This window comes from Choloepus didactylus, chromosome 2, assembly GCF_015220235.1.
Source record: "Choloepus didactylus isolate mChoDid1 chromosome 2, mChoDid1.pri, whole genome shotgun sequence".
NCBI lineage: Eukaryota > Metazoa > Chordata > Mammalia > Pilosa > Megalonychidae > Choloepus > Choloepus didactylus.
In genome coordinates, this window is record NC_051308.1 from 239,074,639 (window position 1) to 239,102,144 (window position 27,506).

The window sequence follows — 27,506 nt, forward strand, 5'->3', positions numbered from 1 at the left end:
GCACCTCCTTCCAGAGTCACCAGTTTATAGTCCTCCTACTTTTAAAAAGCTCTCAGATGCTCTCGGCCCCTAACTGCATTTTCGACTCCCCCCAACCACCCTGTGACGTCCAGCTTTTCCGGATCCTTCTAGATCCCGGTCAGATCAGCTGTCCCCTCCTTCCTCCCACACCCTGTTGCCCACCCCTGTGGTGCCTACAGCTGTGATGTACTCACTTCTCATCTGTCTCCCATCGCTCAGGCTTGGGGCTCCTGGAGGACAGGACCCCGCTCGCCCGGGGCTGGGATAGAGCAGGCCACAGCAGGAGGGTATTGCGGGGTCCCCAGGCTGGAAGTGGCCCTCCCAGCCTGGCCAGAGCAGCTGGACTGGCAGCAGGTGCCCCTCGCCCACCTGGGGCAGCTGCTCTGTGGCTGGAGACAGAGTGAATTGCAGAGCAGCACGGGGCGGAGACGGTGCCTGGAATGTCACGTCTGGAACCAGCGGCTCCCAACCGACCACGGCCGCTGGTTCCTCAGTGCTGCCTTGTGAATTTGGGGTTGGTGGATCCCCCGTCTCCCAGTGCCAGAGCCTTGCAGCCTGCCACCTGCTTTCAAGAGGGGCCAGGGCTGTGCGGGGCATCCCCAGTGTGCGCGGCCGCTGACTGGTGGCTGCAGAGGACCCGGGAAAGGCTCCGGGGTCGCAGTGGATGCGGGGCAGGCTCGGGATCCCACGCAGACTTTGTCCCGACGGGCGTTTTTGGAGCAGCGGCACGGCGGGATTCCGTTCAGGGGGCCATGGTCAGGTTTGGGGCGGGGACAGCCTCTCCCGGGCCAGGCTGGGAGCAGAAGGGACGGGCCCTGCCCTCCCGGAAGCAGGAAAGTGCTGGGCGCACCCAGGAGGCCGGGGAGCCTCCCAGGGCCTGGCTGGAGCCAAGTCGGGAAGAGGCGCAGGTCGGGGCGGGACGGGGGGTGCGGGGGGAGGCACCAGCCTCTGGGACGGGGCTCGGGGCTTCACCACTGAGGCTCCACGGGGATGTTCTGCTTCCATCTGCCCGTCAGCGTCTGGGGAGACTTACTCCAAATGTTGGTCCTCGTGCACCCTGCCTTGGAACACCCCCCCCCATTCCGGGCATGGGGGCTCTGCGGCTCGGGGAGGCTTTTCCAGCTGCCCCTTCCAGGCTGCACCCCCACGTCTTCCATCCACTTGGCTCACGGCCCTCCCCCATTTGTGGGGCTGCGCTCAGGCCCCTCCCCCAGCCCCAGGCGGGAGGGGACAATGTTCGTGCCAACCCCCGGCTGGGTCATCGGGTGAGGCCCTGCCGGTGGGTCCCTCCCATTCCTGAGGCCACAGCCTGGGGGGCAGTTAACCGAGTCCTCCTTCTGACACACAGCCTCAGCAGGTCGGAGGGGGCGTCCCTGTGCCCCCACTAGTGCATCCAGACAAATACCCACGGTTTCTGTCTATAAAACAGGACAATTCCACACACACGACTTAGCAACTTGCTCTGTGAGTTTACCTCCCTGAGGGTGAACCCTTCAAACAGTACACACAGATCCAACGCCTTCTGTCTAGTAGCTGTGATTTCCTGTCAGAAGGAGGTACCAGAATTTATTCCACCTTTCCCTGGTTTATAAACATTCTGGTTGTTTCCATTCTGGGTGGGTATAAACAGTTGTGATTAAATTTCCACGTGCATATGTCCTTACAAAAAAGCAGCTTTTGTTGAACCACAGCGTCTCGGAAGTGGCAGAGCGGGGCCAGAGGATCGGCACAGATCTTACGTTCCATCAAGCGCTGCCAGTTTCTCTCCGGGAACCTGACAACAGCGCGCGGGAGTCACCCAGCTTCAACCGGCCGGGAGTGGACGTTACCTGTCTTCTTAAGTTTTGCTATTTTTGTTTTGATTTGCATTCTTCTCACTACTAGAGAGATTGAGCCTCTTTTTATATTCTTGTTTGCATTTCCACTTCTGTGAATGATCTGTTTTTAACTTTTGCCCTTTGTTTTCCTTATGAATTTGAGGGAGTTATTCATACATCTGGGGAATTAAACCATGTTTGTTTACATGGGTTGCAAATGCTTTCTCTTAATCTGTTGTTTTTCTTTTGACTTTGATAATATGTTCTGCTCTAACATAGAGTATTTTTTAAACATTTTTTTATTGTGAAATATATATACAGAAAAGTGATAACTTTCAAAGTACAATTTAATGAGTAGAGAGCAAATTTCAAAGAATGTTATGGGTTACTTACAGTTTAAAAGTTAGTTATCACCTTTCTGTATGTACGTTATACCTCACAATAAGGAAATAACTGAAATAGTGGAACTGTAGTCCCTAGAGTGGGTTTTAATTTTTGAGTGGGTTACTCTTTCTGACTTTTCTTTTATAGTTACTGAATTTCCTGTATTGCTGGGAAGTGTTGTCCTCTACTAAGATTATGCAAATATGTTCTTAAATTTTATTCTATTGTGGTTTTTTTTTTTTTTTTTTTTGCATTTGAGTTTTAAACGTTCTGAGGTAGAAAGGTGGTGGAGGCTCCAGGAACCAGTCCCTTCACCAAAACTGGCAGGAAGTGGCAGGAAGAGGCTGGTCCAACTATCCTGAACCTCTGGCGCCTGGTGGAACACGGTGCAGCATCCAGGCGGGAGCTGGAGGTTGAGGCTGATAAGCTACAGTGAACATCGGGGAACTCCACCCTCCGGCAGCATCTGCCACCCCACCCCTGGCCTCGTGGCAGGTGGCAGGGGGACGGCAGCCCAGGCTCCTGGGCAGCTTGCTGGTGCTAGGGTGGGCTGTGGGGACCTGGTCCTCCAGTAGCTGTGGGTGTGGGGTCTGCCTGCTGATCACTGCTTTTTTCTCTTATAAATACCATTATGCTTATAAAGAGTACAAAATTGAATTCCATGTGCAAGGTAAAGAAACAGAATTCTAAAATGACACCTAACATTGCTGAAATAATAAAAATAAATGTTCCTCTTTTGGAGAAGTTAAGCGTTTAAACATGGTTTACATGTGCAACAGGAAACTACGGAGAATCCTTGGGGGGCACGTTCAGCATCCGCTGTTGCTTTAGTGGAGGCTTGCTCTCCCGCGGAGCGCTGGCTTCACTTTGGTATTTAAGGCGTCGTGGCTGCAGTAGTGAGAAGCCTTCTGGTTTGTTTCTGGTGTTTGTCCTGGCATCGTGACACGACAACCCCAGGCACGAGCTCCAGTAACAGAGCAGCAGCTGTTCTGGTCGGGCAGGGCAGCTGTGACGATCACCACAGAGCAGTCGGCTGGTGGGCTGGTCGGTAAGTGCCCAAAGGTAGTAAAATAAAATAAACCAGCTCTTTAATTCTGTACAGAGAGTAAATTTCACGAGTCAAAGTCCTACATATAATGGAAAATTTTAAACACTTAGGAAAAACTATAGGGAAATGGCTTTATGATGTCTGGATGCAAAAACATTTCTTCAACAAGACACGCAGACCCAAACCATAAAACCGAAGAGTGATAGATATGACATTATAATTAATAGCTTCTGTACAACAAAAGGCACCACAAGCAAAGTTAAAAGATAAGCCGCAGATCTGGATAAACATAACAGATATGTGCGTATTATTCAGCATATGTAAAGAGTTCACACAAATCAATAAGACAAGGATGAACAAAAAAACTAATTAAAAAATAGGTAAAGGAAAAGGGCGTGCAATTAACAGAAATGGAAATGGAATGGTCGACAGGCATGAAAAGATGTAGCTTCTCCCCAGAAGTAGGGGCGTGCAAACAAAAGCCATCACTCTGCAGTTACTGGTTAACAGCGATTAAGGGTCCGACAGCACAAAGCTGGCAGTGGAAAGGACGCCGGCTCCTCTGCTCCATGGAGGGGCTGATTCTCCGGTGAAGCGGACAGACCCCTGCCAACTCCGGCTGTGCCGTCGTGTGCTTGCGCCGATGCGACTGGAACTGTGCACGGCCACACGGCAGTGACTCCTGGACTGGTTGGAGGCCTGCTGGGGGAGACGGGCCATGGGACGTGGCACAGCAGCAACATCTGAACCAACATGAACGGCTGGAAAATAAAAAGTGGCGTGAAAAGAGAAACACGTCACAGAATTCGGCACCATTTGTGTTAACGTGTAAAGCACATGAATCTTTACTAAAGCAACATGATATTTTTTAGGAGAGAGATCAAAATATGGCTGCTAAGGCTGTTGAGAGGGAGGGAGGGAAATGGGATTGGTGTTTGTAATATTTCACTTCTAAAATACATTCACTGAAGCAAATATGTAGAATGCTAATATTTGTTAAATCTGGGTGAGGGGGTACATATTACCTTAAGTAATTTTTTGTGAATATTTGAACTATCCCATAATAAAAACACTGGGACAAAGTACATTCCAAGCTCAAAAGCGTACTTAGAGAAACCAACTTCTTTGGACCTGAAACCTGCAGAAATCACAGGGCCAATTAGTGAGAGAACGAATATTAATCAGGATATCTGCACATCCCTCACTCAGTACCCAGATCAAACGCATGTGTGTATATCTTGTTGACCTTATCAATAGAAAGACTCAAGTTACTAAAACTTGGAGGGGCACAATCCTTTCTTACCTAGTCTCCTGGGAAAAGACATGGTACCTACACGTGTTAGGGTATTCATCATCAAAAGGTGCATGGTCACTTGCCTGGATAGCTGAAGATCAGAGGGTCCATGCTGTGGTTCAGGCCCTTGTAATCATTTACCTGGATAGCAGCCATGTCCCACGTTAACAACCCTTGTCAGGTTCATCGGGATATCTTGACTTCAACCTGAAAAACACAGTGTGATTAATGTGTTGGAGGACGTTTCCTTTTTTTTGAAACTGGAACTCTGAAATCTAACTTGATCACTTCCAAAGTTAGGGGACCCGAGGTTATTACCTGGAGAGCAGGAGAATTCCACAGTCAAAACTGTAGTCAGGGAGACAACCTAATTGTCTTGACCTGAAAACAAGTCAGATGATCACTGCCATGGTGAGGAACCCCAGTGTAACTTACCTGAATTACTTGCAAGTCGCTCACTCCTACCTGGATCAAAGACACAATTCTCTCAAGTAGGAAACAGAAAACACTTATCCTTAGGAGTTTTCGCAGGGAGGTTATCAGTTCTTACCTGAATGCCTGCCAACGAACATGATGACAAGCAGGTGGGCATTTAATCATCACTTACCTAGCTATGGGAGAGCTCAGGTGGTCTGCACTGTGGCTAAGGCCCACATCACCCCTTCCCCGAATTCCAGCAGTGTCCAAAGTTAACGGCCACTGCGGCTCAGACAGGATGTCTGCACTGGAAACTGCAAAACACAGAGTGAGACGTGTTGAAGAGCACTTCTTTTTCCACCTGGATACCCTCGGGGAACGTTGGCCACTTCTCCCCTTTTGAGTCCCTTCAACTAACCTGACAACTTGCAGAAATCCAAGGTCAGCACTGAAATTAGAAGCCAAAGCATCTTTTGACTGCCCTGCAAATATCCCATGGTTGTCGCTTCAGTGAGGAACATGATGATAACTTATCTGGATACCCTGAATCCCTCCCTCACTACTACCAGTGCTGGCCATCCCGAGTCTCTGAGGCAGCAAATGCTAAGACCGCATGATGAGTAGTATTGGTAAGGAGACTGTCATTTCTTACCTGAATTTCTGCAAGGAAACATGGCACCAAAGGTGGTAGGGATTTCCTCATCACTTACTTAGATAACTGAAGACATGAGGGTCTGTGCAGCGGTTAAAGGTCATATCATCCCTTGCCTGGATGCCACAATATCCTACGTAAGCAAGCAGCTTTATCTTACCGAGACCTCTTGACTGGAACCTGAAAAACATACAATGATAAATGTGTTGAAGAACATGCATGATTTAACTGCACCTCGACAATTTACCTTGGCCACTGCCTGCATTACAGGACCCACAAACATCACCTGGATACTTGCAGGACTCCAAGGTCAGCCCAAGGTTAGTGAAACAAACTAGTCTTGCCTGGACCCCTGCGAGAATTCCAAGGTCACTACTGCACAGAGGGACCCTAAAGGAACTCATCTGAACAACTGCACATTGCTCACAAACTACCAGGGTCAAACCCATTTGTTCCCTGAGCTAGAAAACCGTAAGACTTGGTGCTTTGTGGCAGTGTGGGGGACACTACCATTTCTAAACTGAATCCCTGCACAAAGTGTTAAGTCCCAACTCAGGACAGAAAGAGCACAACTACTATGTGTAAACAGAATTCATCATGGCCTACCTAGATATCAGAAGATCAGATGGTCTGTACTGCAGTGAAGGCCCACTTCCACACTACCTGGGATCCAGCAGTGCCCCACGTTAATGACCATAGTTAGGTTCACCACGTTCCGTTTCCTGAACCACAAAAACACAGCGTGAGAAAGGTTTTGGAGGAGACCTCGGTTTCTTCCTTGACACCTGAAAAACTACACTTAGTTACTTCGACCCTGACAGGACCCCTCAACTACACCGACATCACAGCAGAGATCCAAGATCAGTAATGAAGTAGAGACACCAACGTCTCTTGAGTAGAGTCCTTTAAAAATCCCCTGATCACCACTTTTTTGGGCAACACTCTAAGAACTTTTTTTGATACCTTTAAATTCCTCAGTCACTTCTTTTTCAACCTGGTTGCCCTCAGAAATCTTTCGCCACTTCTATCCTTTTGATTTACTTCACCTAACCTTATATTGCAGAAATCTTAATTGAATATTGCAATTAGAGATAAATATATCTTTTTACTCCAGTAAAAAAAATCCCATGGTCATTACTTTGGTGAGGAACATGATCATAATTTATCTGCGTACTTGAATCCCTTCCTCACTTGTGTGTTTTTTCATACATTTTCTGTGAACTAGAACTCAGTACGATCTTATGCTTTCTAGTGTTTGTAGAAAGATTACCATGTCTTACCTGAATGTCTATAAAAATTATGGTATGTACTGTTATGGATTTCGTTTTCTGTTATCTGTATACCTGAAGAGTTTTATAAAGCCCACACCTTCCATTACGGAGATGATTACTGTCCTTTTTCCATGTCAACCATCCGTTTTAGATTCTCCTTGAAGTTTTTACTGGTATCTAGACAACCTAGCAGCTTTTCCTTTCAAGGACACATCTTATTCTTCTTTGTTACCCTATAAGAACTTTGTCATTTATACCTTGACGGGACCCCAATCTGTACCTGGTGTTTCTTGACATCCAAGGTCAACACTGTAGTTAGTGACATCAGCATCTGTTGACTGTCTACCTGCTAAAATTCTAAAATATGATAACTACTCTGGTGAGGAACAGCAAAATAACTCATCTGGATAAATGCAGGTCCCTCACTCGATCTACCTAGGTTAAACATCCAGTTTATTTAAACATGTTAACAGTAACATTTCATGCTTAGTATTATTGGTTGGGGCACTGTCATTTCTTAACTGAATCCCTGCCAAAAAAGTTGATACTAACAAGTATTAGGGATTCATCTTCACTCCTTTAGGTATCTGAAAATCCGATGGGCTTTACTGTGGCAAATGCCCATGTTGTTCCTTACGTGAATACCAACAATGTCCCACATTAACGAGCAGTGTTAGGTTCGTTGTGATCTCTTAACTGGAACCAGAAAACTTTTTTGCAAATATGTGTTTAAGGACACGTCTTTTTCCATCTGGAGACCTGCAGATATCCTTGGTTCCTTTGTCTTTAATTGTACCCAACAACTTTACCTGCATTCCTGCAGAATTTCATGGTGAACACAGTTTCTCTTAACTGGGCGTTTGCAATAATCCCTTGGATCCTACTGTTTTGAAGAACCCCATGACAAGTTTCCTGGATACCTCCAAAACTATCAGTCACTACACCAAGATTAAACACTCATTTCCTCTAAACTGGAGAACATTAAGGTCATCTTCCTACAAGTATTTGTAAGGATCCTTATCAATTGGATCTGAATACCTGCAAAATCCCATGGCCACAGCCGATGTTGAAGACACCATTATCACATATTTAGATATCTGAATATCAGAGTGTGCTGTTGTTAAGGCCTACATTATCAGTTACCTGGATACCAGTAATCCCCCATGTCTGCAACCATTTGTTGCATCTATCATCATCTCATACCTAGATCATGCAAAACATTTTGATGAATGTTTTTAGGATACCTCTTCTGTACATGAACACCTGAGAACTGCCTTGGTCATTTCCACAGTTAGGGACTTATCAACTCTACCTGAGTACTTGGAAGAATTCCAAGTTCAACACTGTAGTTAGATACACCATCCTTTCTTTTTTTTTTTTTTAAATCTTCATTTTATTGAGATATATTCACTTACCACGCAGTCATACAAAACAAATCGTACATTCGATTGTTCACAGTACCATTACGTAGTTGTACATTCATCACCTAAATCAATCCCTGACACCTTCATTAGCACACACACAAAAATAACAAGAATAATAATTAAAGTAAAAAAGAGCAATTGAAGTAAAAAAGAACACTGGGTACCTTTGTCTGTTTGTTTCCTTCCCCTATTTTTCTACTCATCCATCCATAAACTAGACAAAGGGGAGTGTGGTCCTTATGGTTTTCCCAATCCCATTGTCACCCCTCATAAGCTACATTTTTATACAATTCTCTTTGAGATTCATGGGTTCTGGGTGGTAGTTTGATAGTTTCAGGTATCTACCACCAGCTACCCCAATTCTTTACAACCTAAAAAGGGTTGTCTAAAGTGTGCGTAAGAGTGCCCACCAGAGTGACCTCTCGGCTCCTTTTGGAATCTCTCTGCTACTGAAGCTTATTTCATTTCCTTTCACATCCCCCTTTTGGTCAAGAAGATGTTCTCCGTCCCACGATGCCAGGTCTACATTCCTCCCCGGGAGTCATATTCCACGTTGCCAGGGAGATTCACTCCCCTGGGTGTCTGATCCCACGTAGGGGGGAGGGCAGTGATTTCACCTTTCAAGTTGGCTTAGCTAGAGAGAGAGGGCCACATCTGAGCAACAAAGAGGCATTCAGGAGGAGACTTAGGCACAAATATAGGGAGGCCTAGCCTCTCCTTTGCAGCAACCGTCTTCCCAAGGGTAAAACCTACGGTAGAGGGCTCAACCCATCAAACCACCAGTTCCCTATGTCTGTGGTCATGTTAGCAACCATTGAGGTGGGGTAGGCCAATACCCCTGCATTCTCCACAGGCTCCTCAAGGGGGCACTACATATTTTTTTCCTTTTTTCCCTTTCTTCTTTTTTTTTAACCTTTTCTTCCTTTTTAAATCAACTGTATGGAAAAAAAAATTAAAAAAAAAAAACAAACAAAAAAAAAACAAAAAAGAAAAACATACAATAAAAGAACATTTCAAAGAGACCATAACAAGGGAGTAAGAAAAAGACAACTAACCTAAGATAACTGCTTTACTTCCAACCTGTTCCTACTTTACCCCAAGAAAGTTACATAATATAGCAACATTTCTGTGAACTTGTTCCTACTATATCCATCAGAAATTAACAGACCATAATCATTCCTGGGCATCCCCAGAATGTTAAATAGCATATCTGTTCTTCTTGGATTACTGTTCCCCCTTCCTTAATTGCTCTCTATTGCTAGTTCCCCTACATTCTACATTATAAACCATTCGTTTTACATTTTTCAAAGTTCACATTAGTGGTAGCATATAATATTTCTCTTTCTGTGCCTGGCTTATTTCGCTCAGCATTATGTCTTCAAGGTTCATCCATGTTGTCATATGTTTCACGAGGTCGTTCCTTCTTACTGCCGTGTAGTATTCCATCGTGTGTATACACCACATTTTCTTTATCCACTCATCTGTTGAAGGACATTTGGGTTGTTTCCATCTCTTGGCAATTGTGAATAATGCTGCTATGAACATTGGCGTGCAGATATCTGTTCGTGTCACTGCTTTCCGATCTTCCGGGTATATACCGAGAAGTGCAATCGCTGGATCGAATGGTAACTTTATTTCTAGTTTTCTAAGGAACTGCCAGACTGACTTCCAGAGTGGCTGAACCATTATACAGTCCCACCAACAATGAATAAGAGTTCCAATTTCTCCACATCCCCTCCAGCATTTGTAGTTTCCTGTTTGTTTAATGGCAGCCATTCTAATCGGTGTTAGATGGTATCTCATTGTGGTCTTAATTTGCATATCTCTAATAGCTAGTGAAGCTGAAAATTTATTCATGTGTTTCTTGGCCATTTGTATTTCCTCTTCAGAGAACTGTCTTTTCATATCTTTGGCCCATTTTATAATTGGACTGTCTGTACTATTGTCATTGAGTTGTAGGGTTTCTTTATATATGCAAGATATCAGTCTTTTGTCAGATACATGGTTTCCAAAAATTTTTTCCCATTGAGTTGGCTGCTTCTTTACCTTTTTGAGAAATTCCTTTGAGGTGCAGAAACTTCTAAGCTTGAGGAGTTCCCATTTATCTATTTTTTCTTTTGTTGCTTGTGCTTTGGGTGTAAAGTCTAGGAAGTGGCCGCCTAACACAAGGTCTTGAAGAAGTTTTCCTACATTATCTTCTAGGAGTTTTATGGTACTTTCTTTTATATTGAGATCTTTCGTCCATTTTGAGTTAATTTATGCATAGGGTGTGAGGTAGGGGTCCTCTTTCATTCTTTTGGATATGGATATCCAACTCTCCCAGCCCCATTTGTTGAATAGACCATTATGGCTCAGTTCAGTGACTTTGGGGGCCTTATCAAAGATCAGTCGGCCATAGATCTGAGGGTCTATCTCTGAATTCTCAATTTGATTCCATTGATCTATATGTCTATCTTTGTGCCAATACCATGCTGTTTTGGCAACTGTGGCTTTATAATAAGCTTCAAAGTCAGGGAGTGTAAGTACTCCCACTTCGTTTTTCTTTTTTAGAGTGTCTTTAGCAATTCGAGGCATCTTCCCTTTCCAAAGAAATTTGATAACTAGCTTTTCCAAGTCTGCAAAGTAGGTTGTTGGAATTTTGATTGGGATTGCATTGAATCTGTAGATGAGTTTGGGTAGAATTGACATCTTAATGACATTTAGCCTTCCTATCCATGAACATGGAATATTTTTCCATCTTTTAAGGTCCCCTTCTATTTCTTTTAGTAGAGTTATGTAGTTTTCTTTGTATAGGTCTTTTACATCTTTGGTTAAGTTTATTCCTAGGTACTTGATTTTTTTAGTTGCTATTGAAAATGGTATCTTTTTCTTGAGTGTCTCTTCAGTTTGTTCATTTCTAGCATATAGAAACATTACTGACTTATACGCATTAATCTTGTATCCTGCTACTTTGCTAAATTTGTTTATTAGCTCTAGTAGCTGTATCGCCGATTTCTCAGGGTTTTCCAGATATAAGATCATATCATCTGCAAACAATGACAGTTTTACTTCTTCTTTTCCAATTTGGATGCCTTTTATTTCTTTGTCTTCCCGGATTGCCCTGGCTAGCACTTCCAGCACAATGTTGAATAACAGTGGTGACAGCGGACATCCTTGTCTTGTTCCTGATCTTAGAGGGAAGGCTTTCAGTCTCTCACCATTGAGTACTATGCTGGCTGTGGGTTTTTCATATATGCTCTTTATCATATTGAGGAAGTTTCCTTCAATTCCTACCTTTTGAAGTGTTTTTATCAAAAAGGGATGTTGGATTTTGTCAAATGCTTTTTCAGCATCTATTAAGATGATCATTTGATTTTTCCCTTTTGAATTTTTAATGTGTTGTAATACATTGATTGATTTTCTTATGTTGAACCATCCTTGCATGCCTGGAATGAACCCCACTTGGTCATGGTGTATGATTTTTTTAATGTGTCTTTGGATTTGATTTAACAAGTATTTTGTTGAGGATTTTTGCATCTATATTCATTAGGGAGATTCGCAGGTGGTTTTCCTTTTTTGTAGCATCTTTGCCTTGTTTTGGTATTAGATTGATGTTAGCTTCATAAAATGAGTTAGGTAGTGTTCCATTTTCTTCAATGTTTTGAAAGAGTTTGAGTAAGATTGGTGTCAGTTCTTTCTGGAAAGTTTGGTAGAATTCCCCTGTGAAGCCATCTGGCCCTGGGCATTTATTTGTGGGAAGATTTTTGATGACTGATTGGATCTCTTTGCTTGTGATGGATTGATTGAGGTCTTCTATTTCTTCTCTGGTCAGTCTAGGTTGTTCATATGTTTCCAGGAAATTGTCCATTTCCTCTACATTATCCAGTTTGTTGCCATACAGTTGTTCATAATATCTTCTTATAATTTTTTTAATTTCTTCAGGATCTGCAGTTATGTCACCTTTTTCATTCATTATTTTGTTTATATGGGTCTTCTCTCTTTTTGATTTTGTCAGTCTAGCTAGGGGCTTGTCAATCTTGTTGATCTTCTCAAAGAACCAACTTTTGGTGATATTTATCCTCTCTATTGTTTTTTTGTTCTCTATGTCATTTATTTCTGCTTTAATCCTTGTTATTTCTTTTCTTCTACTTGGTTTAGGATTGGTTTGCTGTTCATTTTCTAGCTTCTTCAGTTGATCCATTCGTTCTTTGATTTTGGCTCTTTCTTCCTTTTTAATATATGCGTTTAGTGCTATAAATTTCCCCCTCAGCACTGCTTTTGCTGCATCCCATAGGTTTTGGTATGTTGTGTTCTCATTTTCATTCGTCTCTATATATTTAGCAATTTCTCTTGCTATTTCTTCTTTAACCCACTGATTATTTAGGAGTGTGTTGTTTAACCTCCAGGTATTTGTGAATTTTCTAAGTCTCTGATGGTTCTTGACTTCTAATTGTATTCCATTGTGGTCAGAGAATGTGCTTTGAATAATTTCAATCTTTTTAAATTTACTGAGGCTTGTTTTATGTCCCAGCATATGATCTATTCTGGAGAAAGTTCCGTGAGCACTAGAAAAGTATGTGTATCCTGGTGATTTGGGATGTAATGTTCTGTATATGTCTGTTAAATCTAATTCATTTATGAGATTGTTTAGGTTTCCAATTTCCTTATTGGTCCTCTGTCTGGTTGATATATCTATAGGAGAGACTGATGTGTTGAAGTCTCCCACAATTATTGTGGAAACATCAAATGCTTCCTTTAGTTTTGCCAGTGTTTCTCTCATGTATTTTGTGGCACCTTGATTGGGTGCATAGACATTTATGATTGTTATTTCTTCTTGTTGAATTGCCCCTTTTATTAGTATGTAGTGGCCTTCTTTGTCTCTCAAAACATCCCTGCATTTAAGTCTATTTTATCTGAGATTAATATTGCTACACCTGCTTTCTTTTGGCTGTAGCTTGCATGAAATATTTTTTTCCATCCTTTCACTTTCAATTTCTTTGTGTCCCTGTGTCTAAGATGAGTCTCTTGTATGCAACATATTGATGGTTCATTTTTTTTTTTGATCCATTCTGCGAATCTATATCTTTTAATTGGGGAGTTTAATCCATCTACATTCAACGTTATAACCGTGAAGGCATTTCTTGAATCAGCCATCTTATCCTTTGGTTTATGTTTGTCATATATATTTTTCCCCTCTCTCTATTAATATCCTTTATTGTACCCATACAGAATCTCTTTAGTACTGAACCTTTCTCCACGTCTCTCTGTCCTTTCTTTGTTTCTCTGTCTGTAGGGCTCCCTTTAGTATCTCCAGTAGGGCAGGTCTCTTGTTAGCAAATTCTCTCAGCATTTGTTTGTCTGTGAAAAATTTAAGCTCTCCCTCAAATTTGAAGGAGAGCTTTGCTGGATAAAGTATTCTTGGTTGGAAATTTTTCTCACTCAGAATTTTAAATATATCATGCCACTGCCTTCTTGCCTCCATGGTGGCTGCTGAGTAGTCACTACTTAGTCTTATGCTGTTTCCTTTGTATGTGGTGAATTGCTTTTCTCTTGCTGCTTTCAGAACTTGCTCCTTCTCTTCCGTGTTTGACAGTGTGATCAGAATATGTCTCGGAGTGGGTTTATTTGGATTTATTCTATTTGGAGTTCGCTGAGCATTTATGATTTGTGTATTTATGTTGTTTAGAAGATTTGGGAAGTTTTCCCCAACAATTTCTTTGAATACTCTTCCTAGACCTTTACCCCTTTCTTCCCCTTCTGGAACACCAATGAGTCTTATATTAGGATGTTTTATATTATCTATCATATCCCTGAGGTCCGTTTTGATTTTTTCAATTTTTTTCCCCATTCTTTCTTTTATGCTTTCATTTTCCATTCTGTCATCTTCCAGGTCACTGATTCGTTGTTCAACTTCCTCTAGTCTTGTACTATGAGTGTCCAGAATCTTTTTAATTTGGTCAACAGTTTCTTTAATTTCCATAAGATCATCCATTTTTTTATTTAGTCTTGCAATGTCTTCTTTATGCTCTTCTAGGGTCTTCTTGATATCCTTTGTATTCTGTACTATGGTCTCATTGTTCTTTAGTTCTTTGAGTAGCTGCTCTAGGTGCTGTGTCTCCTCTGATCTTTTGATTTGGGTGCTTGGGCTTGGGTTATCCATATCGTCTGGTTTTTTCATATGCTTTATAATTTTCTGTTGTTTTTGGCCTCGTGGCATTTGCTGAACTTGATAGGGTTCTTTTAGGATTTGTAGACCAATTGAAGTCCTTATCTCTAATTTATCAGATCTACAGCTTCGTGGAGTACACTTTCTCTAACTAACCAGCAGGTGGCGTCCACGAGCCACCTGTTCTCCACAAGCCAGTTCTCCCCTGCTTTGCCTTTGTAGTGAGTGGGGGAGTGAGTCTTGTGGGGTCCAATTGGTGTACCAAGCTTGCGTGTGTAGTTGGTGTTGCCCGCCCTGTATATGGGGCGTGTTTCTGGGCAGTCAGGGAGTGGGGGTGGCTCTAACAATCAAATCTCCCTGGTGATCCTGGAGTTTTAAAGCTGCTGCAGTAGTCTAATCCTTCAGTCCAGTCCTGCCACAGTTTGTCTCTGCCACTGACCTACAAGTCCTTGGTATTGGTATATGGCTCCTGAGACTTGCGAGTGGGTCCCTCTTCCAGGCCGTGCACCCCCTGGTCCTCTGTTGAGGGATGACTGTGCTATGTCACAGGTGAGTGCCGTCCCCCCAGGGCGGTTCTGGGCTGCTGGGCTGTGTAGGGAGGCTCCCAGTCTGCTGAAATGATGGCTGAATGGGGCTTTGTTAATTCACACTGCTCCACCTTCCCAACTCTGGGACAATCAGCTGAGGTTGCAGGGAAGGCTAATGTCCACGCCCAGTTCCGTGGTGTGTGCCTGTTATTTGAAGCACTTCCATCACACTGGGTTGTCTGGGGCAGCTCTGGGCTATGGGGCTGGCGATGGGCAGGAGTGTTTCCTGTCCACCAGGATGATGGCTGTGAGCGGACACCCCCCTTTTCTTGGGAAGTTGTGGTGTTTAGTAAAATTTCTCAGCCACTGGATTATTGCCTTTTGTCTCAGAGCTCTCTTAGTTCTGCTCTTGTCTTGACCTGCCCAAATTGCAAGTCTTTGAAGCTTTCTGTATTGGGCTTCTTAGAGTAATTGTTTTAGAAAAAGAAAAAAGGATTAAAAAAAAAAAAAAAAGGGCCCGCCTCATAGATCTAATGGGTTATTGAAATGCTAAGAGCAAAGCAATTAGGGCCATTAAGGAAAGGTCCACAGGGCAGAGAGATCAGCTTTTCTTCGGGATTTGCATATGAGCCTCAGGGCCTGAGCTCTGCCCTTCCCCTTTCTATGTTCACCAGAACTCCAAAAATCCTCCGCTTTTATTTTGGAGTTTTTCGTGCTGTTTTTTTCTATGTCTGTCTCCTCTCTGCTGGGCTGGCTGCTCTCAGATTCTCTGGTGTCTGGTCTCAGTCTATCTATGGTTGGAGTTTGGATCAGCAGCATGAGTTTCCGATAAGGGCTGCCACTGCAGTTCTCCCTTCTCCTTCCCGGAGCTGACAGCCCCTCCTCCCACGGGACTGAGCCTGGCAGGGAGGGGCGCGGTTCCCCTGGCTGCAAAAACTTACAGATTTCGCTGATCTCAGCAGTTCCACATTTTCATGAGTGTTGTATGAAGTATGCCCAAAGTCAGATTGCTCTGTGGTGTCCAGTCCACGCAGTTCCTGGCTTTCTACCTACTTTCCTGGAGGAGTAACTAAAACATACAGCTCACCAGTCCGCCATCTTGCCCCGCCTCACCATCCTTTCTTGACTGAACATCAGTAAGGCCCCATGGCCACTACTGTCATAAGAAACCCCATGATAATTTACCTGGACGCCTGAAAATTCCTCACTCACCACCAATGTTAAACACAAATCTCTAAACAAGAAAAAAATAAAACTCATTCTTACTACTATTGGAAGGGACTCAATAATTTCTTATTTGTGTAACTGCAAAATATTAAGAATTTGGTACACAGTCAGTTTTATGTAGATAACTGAAATTCAGAAGGTCTCTACTGTGGGTCTAAGCCAATATCATCTCTTACTTGGCTAGCAGCAAACCCCAAAGTTTCACTACTACTTTAGGTTTCATCATTATATCTTGATTGTTACCCCAAAACATCATAAATAATGTGTTAAAGGACACATCTCCTTTTATCTGGACCCATGCAAAATCCAACAGTCACCACCATCATTTGACATACCATCAACTCCACCCGGATGATTTAAGATGTCAAGGTCAACACCTTAGTTAGAGACACCATCACTCTTGACTGGGCACCTGCAAAAATCACATGAGCCCTTCTACAGTGAGTAAATCCCTGAGAAGTTACCTAGATACCTGCAAAACCCTAGTTACTTCCAGTGTTATACACACATTATCTCTAAACTAGAAAAACAGTACAATGTCTTGCTTACTCGTATTGGTATGGACACATATTTATTACAAGAATAGCTAGAAGTAAACATGGTACTAACAAATGTTAGTGATACCATCATCCCTTTCTAGGTATCTGAAAATGAGATGGTGTATACTGTACGTGTTCCTTACCTGGATACCAGCAAAGTGCTACTTTCACTGCCATTGTTAGGTTCATCATCATTTCTTGACTGGAGCTTGTTTTTTAAAAATGAGGACAACTATGTTAAAGGAAAACACCTTCTTCTCCCTGGAACCCTGAAAAATCCCATGGACTCCACCATCATTGGGGGAATCATCAACAATTCCACCTTGATACTTGCAGAACTTTGAGGTCAGCATCTAGTTAGAGTCACCATTATCTCATGACTGGATACCCAGAAAAATCCCTGCACTACTGCCGTGCTGAGGAACAACCTGGTAATTTGCATACTTACAAATCCCTTATTCACTATCAGGGCTTAAGAGAAATTATAATTTAAACTAGAAAACTGTAGAATCTCATGGTCCCTACAGTTGTTAGGGACACCATTGTTCCTTAACTGAATTCCTGCAAAAACACATAGTTACAGTAAGAGATTGGGACACCATCATCACTTACCTAAATAATTGAAAATCATAGATCTCTAATGCATTGAAGGCCAGTGTCATCTCTTATCTGGATACCAGTAATTTCTCACATTTACTTCCACTGTTAAGTTCACAATCATCTAGTCATTGGAACCTCAAAATCCCATGGTCATTCCTGTGCTTAGGACACATGATTATTTACCTGGACACCTCCAAAATACCCTGGTCTCCACTCAGTTATAGCCCACATGATTTCTTTCACCCAATACTTACCAAATCCCATGTTCACTATCATGGCTAAGTTCACCTTCATTTCTTTCTTGGAACCTGAAAAAAACCATGGTGATAACTGAAATTAGAGACACCTCATCTATGTGGAAATTCCATGGTTCAAGTCACCATCACTACTAACTTGAATGCCTTCAAAATCTCATATTCACTCCACTGTTTAGATTTACTGTCATCTCTTGTCCGGATACGTGGAAAATACCTTTGTCACAATCATGGTTTTGACACATCTTCTCTTACCCTGATACCCACAGAAGTCTTTGGTCTGTGCCAGGTTGAGAAACATGCTGTTTCTTATACGGATACTTACAAACCCCCAGATAAATGCCATTGCTAAGGACACATCCTCTCTTACCTGGATACCTGAGAGATCCCATGATCACTTCCATGGTTAGGTTTATCATTGTTTCCTACCTATATCCCTTCAATATCCCATGTCCACTACCTAGGTAGGAACACCCTCATTTCTTGCCTGGATATCTACAAAATCCCATGGACACTACCATATGGTTAGGGTCACTGTCCTTCAAAATACAATGGTCACTACAATTGTAGGAGCCACCATCATCTCCTACCATAACATCTGCCAAATGCTATAGTCACTGAATATCTTGGAGAGGGATTCGAGTTCTTCATGCTCTGACTCCTGCCTGCCTTCCCAGCTCCAGCCCCTGCCCTCCCAGTAGTCTATTATGATGTAAGCATTCTAAGCAGCTGCATGTTCTGAAATATTCCTTTCTCTCCTGGTTATGGGCATTAGAGTGCTCAAGGCAGCCCTTATCATCGCATGAGAGCCGATTATCAGCGTTTCTTTATCACTTGGTGTTCAGTGATCGGTGGCCTTGAAACTGGCCAGGCTGGGAGTATTTTCACCACAGAAACTGACAAATGCTACCCATCAGGGCTTTTGTTTGAGGGGAGCTAGTTATTAATGATTTTCTAGGATGTGCTGCTGAATAAAGTAATGAATGAACAGGGAGAGACACTACAGAGTAGTGACAACTCAGTCTCTTGTTTTTTCATGAATTGGATGTGACTTTGTGGATGAAGGAATATGTCAGTTTGCTCTAGACATGCCTTAAAACATATTATTTTCTTTATTTTTATACTTGATGGAAAAGATGGTTAAGCACATTCAGTACAAATTACTCACTATAATTTTTATGCTGGCCAGGGATTTACCTAATCTCAATAGGTCCAAAGTTTAGAAACTTCCTAGAAAAAAATGATACAATAAATATTATTAGAACTAGCAAAAAAAAATTACATATATATACATATGTACACGTGTGTGTGTGTGTGTGTGTGTGTGTATTTTTTTGATACCCATTTACCAAAGCAAATCTTTTCTTTTCCACACCATGTAAAATTCTTATTGTGCTTTTGGGACAACCTAAATTTCTTATCAGTAATGACATTTAGATTTCACAAGAATCCTAATCTGTAATTTCTTTGAAAACCAAGTAAAATGTCCAGTGTGTGAGCCAATGTTATGGCAATTCTGGGGGGAAAAAAGCATACCCTGTGGCTGCAGTTCTGTGACTATTTCCTTCAGAATGCTCAGAGAGCAGCAGAAGCAACCTGCAATAAATAAGTATTTTTTTTTTCATGACAATGGTGGTCTTAGCTTACTATTTCTTTATTTCCCTTAGTGTTCCCACTTTTTCTGTAACCTTCCCCAATAATGGAATACTGATAAGTTAGACTGCAGTGATGCTAAATATAAAATTGGTATATCGCCAATTTTCCTTTTTTAAAAGGAAATGTTATATTTCTTCAGGATTACTCTTAGCTACTCCCCACTTCCACTCACCAGGGTCAGCCAATGAAGGCATCAGCCACAAGAAACAATTTGGGTGCCACAATTAAACATGAACTATTCCTGAGAAGGTTTTCTGTCTCTTAAACCCACTTCACACCCATCCCTCAGTTTGGTTTTTGAGTCGCTGGTGAAAATGATTACCTTCTTTGGCGGTAATGATCTTATTACCCATATAGATTGAATTCAAATGCAATCATTTCTTGCCTTGCAGGGAATGAAATGTGCTTTAGAATCAGTCTAATGTGCTACTAACTGGATTTTTTGTCCAAAACTTATGGGATCCGTATCATTTGGGGTTTTCCCTTTATCATTTGACCTTACTGAAGAAAATGTTTGGCGGTGAGAGTGTAACTAAAGAGTCTGTGTCAGATGGCATCAAGGACAGCTGGTCCTGGGTTCAGCCTAAGCAGAAGACAAGGTCTGGCATTTGGGCCTCCAGCCCGGGCACACCCTGATTCACCAAGGTCCCTTATCCTTAGCAGTCTTACACAGTCTCTCGCAGGCCACAATTTAGATGATTTCTAAAATTAACTCTGTACTCTAAAATTAATTCATGGCTCAAATATTGATCATTATGTCTGAATAAAAGCAACAATACACTACAATAATAACAATTTTTTTTTAATGTAACAACCTTAGAACTTCTGAGACTGATACTAAAATTACTATTTTGGTACTTTACAAAAATAATACAAAAAAAAATCAAGAGAGAACATACACACATGCACACACACACACAACAGGGTACCTCTTCGAAGCTATTCTATTTATCTTAAAAATGAAACCCAGTTATGAATTCTGACGACTTAACTTTGTTATCTTATCAGTTTTATAGAAGCAGATATCACAACAATCATATTTTTCTGGGCCCAGTGAAAAATATCAACACCTGTGTACGTGAATTTGTGCATCATTTCACAGATATTTTTAAAACCCAGGATTGTTAGGTAGGACGGAAAAATCAAAGATCTGTTGTCTATTCTTTGTGTTGGTGTGGTATTGTTTGTTGTTGTTTTTGAAGTTTGGTGTTTGAATACACCAATGAAATATTCTGACCCTTTTGTTCTCTTTTCTTATTTTTCTTTTTTTGGAACAATGTTGCCACACATCAAAGGGAACGGTCAAATATATCAGGAAGTAGTCATATGATTATGGAACCATTAAAAATCATGCTTTGGAGAGTACTTATTGAGCTGTAGAAATGCCCATTAAGTATAATATTGTGGGGAGAGGAAAATATATAATGTGATATATATGCCTTATAAACCCAGGTAAACTTAAAATGCATTATACATGCAAACAATAAGCTGCACAGAAGTATGCTAAACAGATATCTCAAGTAGAATAAGGGTGATTTTTATGTTCCTCCTTAGACTATTGTTTAACTTCTACATTTCTTCAAGGCACATATTTGAGTTATTAGCAGAAAGGGGGAAAACTGCCTTTAAAGTATCACCCTGCTCCCTTTTTGACTGCTTCATTTGACAAAAACAAGTCCGCCCATGGGATTACTATGAAGACCAGGTCAGAGAACATCTGTAAACTATATCTGCAGCTCAGTAACTCAAAAGATGCTGGTTGTCCTCTCTCCACCAAGTTTGTTTCTGCAATTTTACCGATACCTAGAATTTGGAGTTACCTGGTATTATTACTTATTTTCCATGTATAACCTGCCTGCCAAACAGCGTATAATTTTTTCAAGGCTGTTTAAATCTTAGGGCTCTGGCACCTAGTTAGGCCTCCAGTAAGTAGCTGTTACTGGGAATCATTGACTTGTGGGATTTGTGGGGTAGGATTTCAAAATGAAAACCTTGGGCCTTATGAAAAAGAGTCGGTCCAGAGAGAAGTGTGATCTTTGTAATGTAAAAATTAATGAAAGAGATAAGAATAATGATGTCATTAGGATCCTGGTAAGCCAAGGAGAGTTATGGGCCGTGGTGGCTAATTTCTCAGAATATAGCAGGATTTCTCCACTGACACTATTAATGTTTTGTACTGGATAATTCTTTGTTGTGGGGTGCCATCCTGTGCATTGCAGGATGTTCAGCAGTATCTCCAGCCTCTACCCACTGCATGCCAATAGCAACCCCACCCCCACCCCCCACCCCGGTTGTGACAACCAAAAATATCTCTAGAAATTGTGAAATGCCCCTTGGGGTGGGGAGTGGGCAGAATTGCCACATTTGAGAACCACGGGATCAAGGAATAAAATTTTAAAAGCATGAGGTTCTTTTATTTTCTCCATACCATCCTGACCAATAAGACTGCTAATTGCAATCTAGACACAGGCCATAACAAAACAGACTTAATTTAGAAAGATATAGTCACAGATTTAGCTACTCGAATAAAAGCTGTAATTCTTGTCTTTAGTCCAATGCTCATTAATCCTAGGAAGAGTGTCTCAGTAAGCAGTAGGTCTCTCAGGCTGCAATCCACCAACCTGTTTCAGATTCAAGGGCAAGGAGCTGGAAACTCATGAGGTGGGGTGGAGGACTGCCTACAACTCAGAGAAAGCACGTTCCAGAACAACATTGCTTGAGAATGAACAACTGCCATGCACAGAATTTTCAAGAAACTCATTCTGTCACTAAAAGGTCCCTTTTTTGAAAATTGCATTTAATTTGACCAATAATTCAGAAAAATTCTGTATTTGTAGAATATTTTTTTAGATGAAGAGTTGGTTTTATGAAAGGGTCAGTAGCTGTTGGCAGTAATAAATATACCTAATCCCCAAGGGTCATCAGCTAATCACACTCAGTTGTATACTGCCTCTTGTATACTGGTGATGCCTCTTGTATACTGGTCATGCCTCCTGATTTCTGACATGTAAAGAGCTTGGAAGTCATCACTCCCATCCTTACAATAGGAAAAAAAGCTGAACAAACTGAAAATGAACAACTCTTCTTAGATCTACCAGAGAATCGTAGTCCCAGGGCAAACTGACACCCCTACAACTGGAGAGATAGGCAAAAACAGAAAATCACAGTTTACTGGGAGCAGAAGCCTCTGGCACCAATAACTGGTAGAAACACTTAAATGGTAATTGATAAATTGACGAATTGCTGGAAACTGAATGTGGACTGGCTTGACAGTCCTGGTGAGGCCCCCATACTTTCACGTGTTTTAACTTCAGGGACCCCACCCGGTTCTCAAGGTGAACATTGGAAAAGATCTCCACTGCTTTAGGCAACGGGAGAGGGAAAGTAACCGTTTTGAAATATGTCCAGAATATTTTGTTCTCCGTAACAAAGGATTATACAACAGGAAGAGTGAACCTTCTTGTAAACTATGGACTTCAGTTAATAATACTGTATCAATATTGGTTCATTCATTGTAACAAATGTATGATACCAAGGCAAGATGTTAATAAAAGCGGAAACCGTGAGTAGGGGAGAAGAGTAGATGGGAACTCTGTATTATCAGCAAAATTTTCCTGTAAAACTAAAATTGCTCTTAAAAGTAAAGTCTATTAATGAAAACAAAACCAAACCAAGAAGGCTGCCAGTTTCGAACACCTTCCAAACAGGAGCCTAAGACCCCAGCCCGGTTCTTCCTGCTTGTTGTATGTTTCTCTTTCAGCAGTCCTCCCCATCTCCCTGTGATCTCAGAAGATAAAGCCTGCTCTGACTGTCTACTCTAAGTGCACGCTTTCCTCTCCTTGCTCTTTTCTCCTGCCATCCCATGACCGGTGACTCTGTGTCCCCTCCTGTGCCCACTGCAGACATTACTCCCCAGTTATGGCCTTCTCTTTCACTAAGCCTGGATAAAGGTTTGGAATCATTATCCACACAATCTTTAAACAGTTGGGATTTGGCACAATAAATGATAACTATTTTCTGCGTCTGAACTAGGTGTTTACAATTCATTCCTCTATAGAGATGGAAACGCCTCAAGTTTCTTCCTGGCTCTTGATACATGTTTTAAGGCAAATGGCCAACATTTGTTCTTGTGGAAGGGGTTTTTAAAGGCTATCTTGGCCTTAACCCACTTCATAAAAATGGGAATTTTTATAAGTAATAGAAGTATTTTTCATCTTACAAGCCTGTTCACAAAATTCTCGAAAATGTTAACTTTTCTGCAAACTTACAGTTTAGAGCAGGGGTTAGCAAACTTTTCTTGTAAAGGGTAAGACAGTAAATATTTTCAGCTTTGCAGGTCTCTGTTGCAACTACACAATACTGCCAGTGTAGCATGAGAGCAGCTATAGATGGTATGTAAATGAGTGGGCATGGCTGAGTTCTAATAAAACTTTATTTACAAAAACAAATGGCAGGCTAGATTTGCCCCACAGACCATAGTTTAATAACCCCCAGGATAGGGAGACAGCAGCCATGCAAGTTAGTGGACCATTATATGGCAACTTAGTGGGCATTGGACTTGGGGTCAAAAGACACAGTTTCAGGCTTCAGGCGAGTCAATTGATTTAGCTGGGATTTATCATTACAAATAAAATAATCTCCTACTCATCTAATTTACTGTGATATTTGTGAAAATGTTAACATAAACTGTAAATGTAAGACAGTATATGAAAATACAGCACACACCTCTAGGAAGGGGTTGTAGCAGATGTTCTCCATGCTCTGCCCGTTTCTCCCCAGCACTCATGGTTCCAGCACAAGCTGGTGGCATCCAGTTTACAACCACCCGTGACTCTGCACCCGCAGGCTCTCTCTTGACCCAGAGAGGGGCAGGCCAGAGTCACTGCAAGTTATCAACTCAGAGCAGTCCTCAGCCAGTGAGGGCTGCGAGTTGGATCAGAATACCCCAGCTTCCGTGTTTCTCCATGAGCCGAGTTCTGAGGCGTGTTCTAAGTTGTTTCCCAAACTTCCCCAGCAGAATTAGCCTCAATTGCCCCCAGCTGTAACCTGCTCTGTGTCCTTTATTAGCTCCCTTCCCTCCTGCTTCCCCTACCAGTGCTTGCTGAGATCACCTCTGAGACCACACTAGGACCCTTGTCTCAGTCTGCTTCGGGAGGAACCCAGACTAAAGTACATGGCAAAGAAAAAAAGCGTTTTTCATGAATTTACCCGGTGCCCGGAGTGTTTGCGGCGGAGGCTGCGGTGGTGGCGGCAGCGGCCCCCCGCGCAGGTGAGTCTCCAGGTGGTCGCGCGCGCGTCTCTAGGCAACCGCTGATCTGCCTCCTTCTTCTCCAACTGACTTCAATTTGCTGCCTTCTTTGAAAATTCAGCATCTCCTTTAGGGACTCTGTCTTCTTCATTGTTGTATCTGCAGCTTGTAGCATGAGACCTGGAGCGTAATAATGTGAGAAACAAGCACTATTCCTAAAAAGAAATAAACACTCACCTGATTGCGGAGAAGAAAAGAATTTATTCACGATCTTTCAAGAACAGAGACCCAACCAAGATGTGGGGGTTGGTGCCCAGAACAGTAGATTCAACAGTATTTATTCCCTAAACTAACCGCAAGTCCCTCCCCTGTTTCTCCAGTGGCTGATACTCCAGAGGTTACATTCTATTGGACAAGCCTAACTAGCCCGCCCAAATTTGAAACATGCAGCCTGCCCAAATTGGAAACATTTGAAAAAAAAGTCTCCTGTGCAAACTTGGAACATTTGAAACAAGTCTCCGCCCCTCTTTCCTTTGTTCTTGAACTGCAGAGCCAGTCTGAACTAGTTTGGTAACCACCTCCTGTTTAAGGAACCGCTCCTCCCACCCAGTCTCCACCTTGCAAGGACAGTGGGCAGATAAACAGGAGGACCCGCCACCGATTATAGCTTGGCTTCTTGTCCCTCTGCCATTCCCCTGAGCTGCCCCCATCCTGTGTGAAAGCTAAACTTAGTCTAATTCTCACAATAATACTAGGCACCCTTTTAAAGCCCTCAGGACTCGTAAAGAAGACAGTGAAATGAACCGACCGTTAAGATGAAGGATCCTTTCCAGGAGTTCCGTTGTGGGTGTGAGAGGCTTGCAGGGATTTGTGGTTGTAAGAATACATCATGTCCAAGTGGAAAGCTATCTGGTGTACAGTATTATGTGCAGGGGAGAGATCAAATGCGGCAACACCTTGGAAGATGAGCTTGATCAGGTTCTACCGAGCCAGGCCTTCATTTACGGTCCCGTCCCACAGAGAGTTGACTCACTCATTCTGGGAGACTGTGGAGACGGTGCTAGCGCCTGCTCCACAGTGAAGGAGGGGTTTGTCTACTCGGGGAACCCACTGAGGCCTCCAGACCTGGTTAAGCCTCTACAGATGAACATTCCAGGGGGAACACCTAGTTTGAAAAGGCTGTGGCTGAACCAGTAGCCGGGAATCCAAGGCCTGCGCTTTGACACATTCCTGGCCTGCTTCAATCTTTCCTCTGCAAGAGGAGAGCTGCAGACTTTAGAAAACCCATTTAAAGCTTTATGCTGCCTCTTGATATACCTCTTTGCCCCAAGGATTTGCATGCTTTTATTGCTCCAGGCTGTGTCCCTCCAAGGAAAATCAATTAGTCAACTTGTGAGCTTATAGCAACATGGTGAAGACAAGGCTCTAATTACCAAAGAACAGGCTATGGGTCTGGTCACTCAAGTAAGGGCAGCACTGGAGAGACCGAGGATCAGGACGCAGACACTATGAACATGCCCAGTGGAGAAGACAGCCATGGTCCTCTGGATGGTCCCACTGACAACATGCATGTGGGGTGGAACAGAACCTTTTCACAGTTGAAGAAGTATTGTTTTAAAATATGGATATTGAGCATAAAGTCAGTATATCGTGCTTATTCTACAATCAAGATACAATAATAAAATACCCTCTGTCTCTTTTACACATAACACATACGAAAGTGGTGTGCATTTTAAAGCTCCATTCCACTGTTTATTTTCACATGCAGCCTTTAGAGAAGAGATGACTCTTTTAAAGAAACAATGAGACAGACAGGCAGAACCAAAGGCTCAGTAGACCAAATGACATTCTGGCATATGGTCCATTGAAAAAGAAACAACAAAAAAATCCTGCTGGCCATCAGACTTTTTAAACCACACAGAAAGATGAAATATTACTGGCAACTTCATCCTTAAATACAAGCTTCATATTTAATTTAAATGTTTGTAAATACATAGACATATATAGTGAATATATTTTAAGAAAAGAGTAAAGAAACAAAAAAATTAACTTCTGCAGAAACTCTCCTGTGGTCAGCAGGGCTTCCCTGTGGCGCTTTCTTTTGCTAATTAGCAGTGCACAAGAGGCCGTGAACTTTCCTCTCCAGAAGAAAGGTGAAGAATTGAGGTGCATCAGGTGCATCATTGTAACACTGTTTGCTACGTTTGACTGAATGTTGGAGAGAAGCCCCCATTCCACATATAGGCTTGACTGTATTTAAAGCATCTGATTGGCATGGAGTGTCTTCTGACAGCTGTTCTGGAATTCATCATAGTCTTGTTAAAAATACTATTTTCACAGCAAGTTACTTTCCTACGGTAGTTGGCCTAGGCCTCTGGATATATACGTATTCTTATAAAAGTTATCAATACCTACGTGTCTTCCTGCTCCTCCCGGGAGGCCCCAGTGTGGACCTTGGGACGCCCACCCTAGGCTGCTCCAGCAGCTCCTCCTGTCCCTCCTGCCCCAGAGGGTGACCCCCAGACCCCCCTGCCGCCTGCCCACGTCCCCTCCCTTGGCCGAGTAGCAGCCAGGGGAAACGCTGCGGGTTCTCCTCTGAGCCCAGCTGACTAATGGCCGCAGGGTAGCTGTGTCCTGATCCCCAGGGCCTGGTCACTGGTCACCTTATGTGGTCAAAGGGGCCCTGCAGATGGGATTCAGCTCGGGGTCGTGGGACAGGGAGACCCTCCTGGACATCGGGGTGGAACCGACGTAACCACGAGGGTCCTTAAAGAGGCAGGTGGGGGTCAGCGAGGAGGAGGGAGACGGGGACGGGAGCAGAGGGCACGGAGGGCCCAGAGCCAGGGGACAGGACCGCCTCGAGGAGCTGGGAAAGGCCGGAAAACGCAGCCCCCGGAGCCTCCAGAGCAGTGAGCCTTGCTGCCCCCTCTTCCGACCTCCAGAGCCGAAAGACGTCGACTCTGTGTGGTTTTAGGCCACTAA

The 27,506-nt window shown here is 42.8% G+C and overlaps 1 long non-coding RNA gene across 8 annotated transcripts; it reads right to left on the reverse strand.

Moving 5' to 3' along the window:
- Window positions 1-2,551: 2,551 nt before the first annotated feature.
- LOC119520950 lies at window positions 2,552-24,824 on the reverse strand. Of its 8 annotated transcripts, none has more exons than XR_005214258.1 (9): window positions 24,762-24,824; window positions 18,789-18,850; window positions 17,621-17,674; window positions 6,240-6,355; window positions 5,400-5,813; window positions 5,172-5,295; window positions 4,883-4,945; window positions 4,706-4,771; window positions 2,552-4,031 (listed from the first exon to the last, which is right to left on the reverse strand). It is a non-coding gene; the product is annotated as an uncharacterized LOC119520950 (long non-coding RNA). The 8 variants fall into 8 exon arrangements; XR_005214257.1 differs by lacking the exon at window positions 2,552-4,031 and having other exon boundaries at window positions 4,646-4,771; window positions 5,400-5,463; window positions 5,692-5,813; XR_005214253.1 differs by lacking the exon at window positions 2,552-4,031 and adding an exon at window positions 16,563-16,639 and having other exon boundaries at window positions 4,646-4,771.
- Window positions 24,825-27,506: the final 2,682 nt, after the last annotated feature.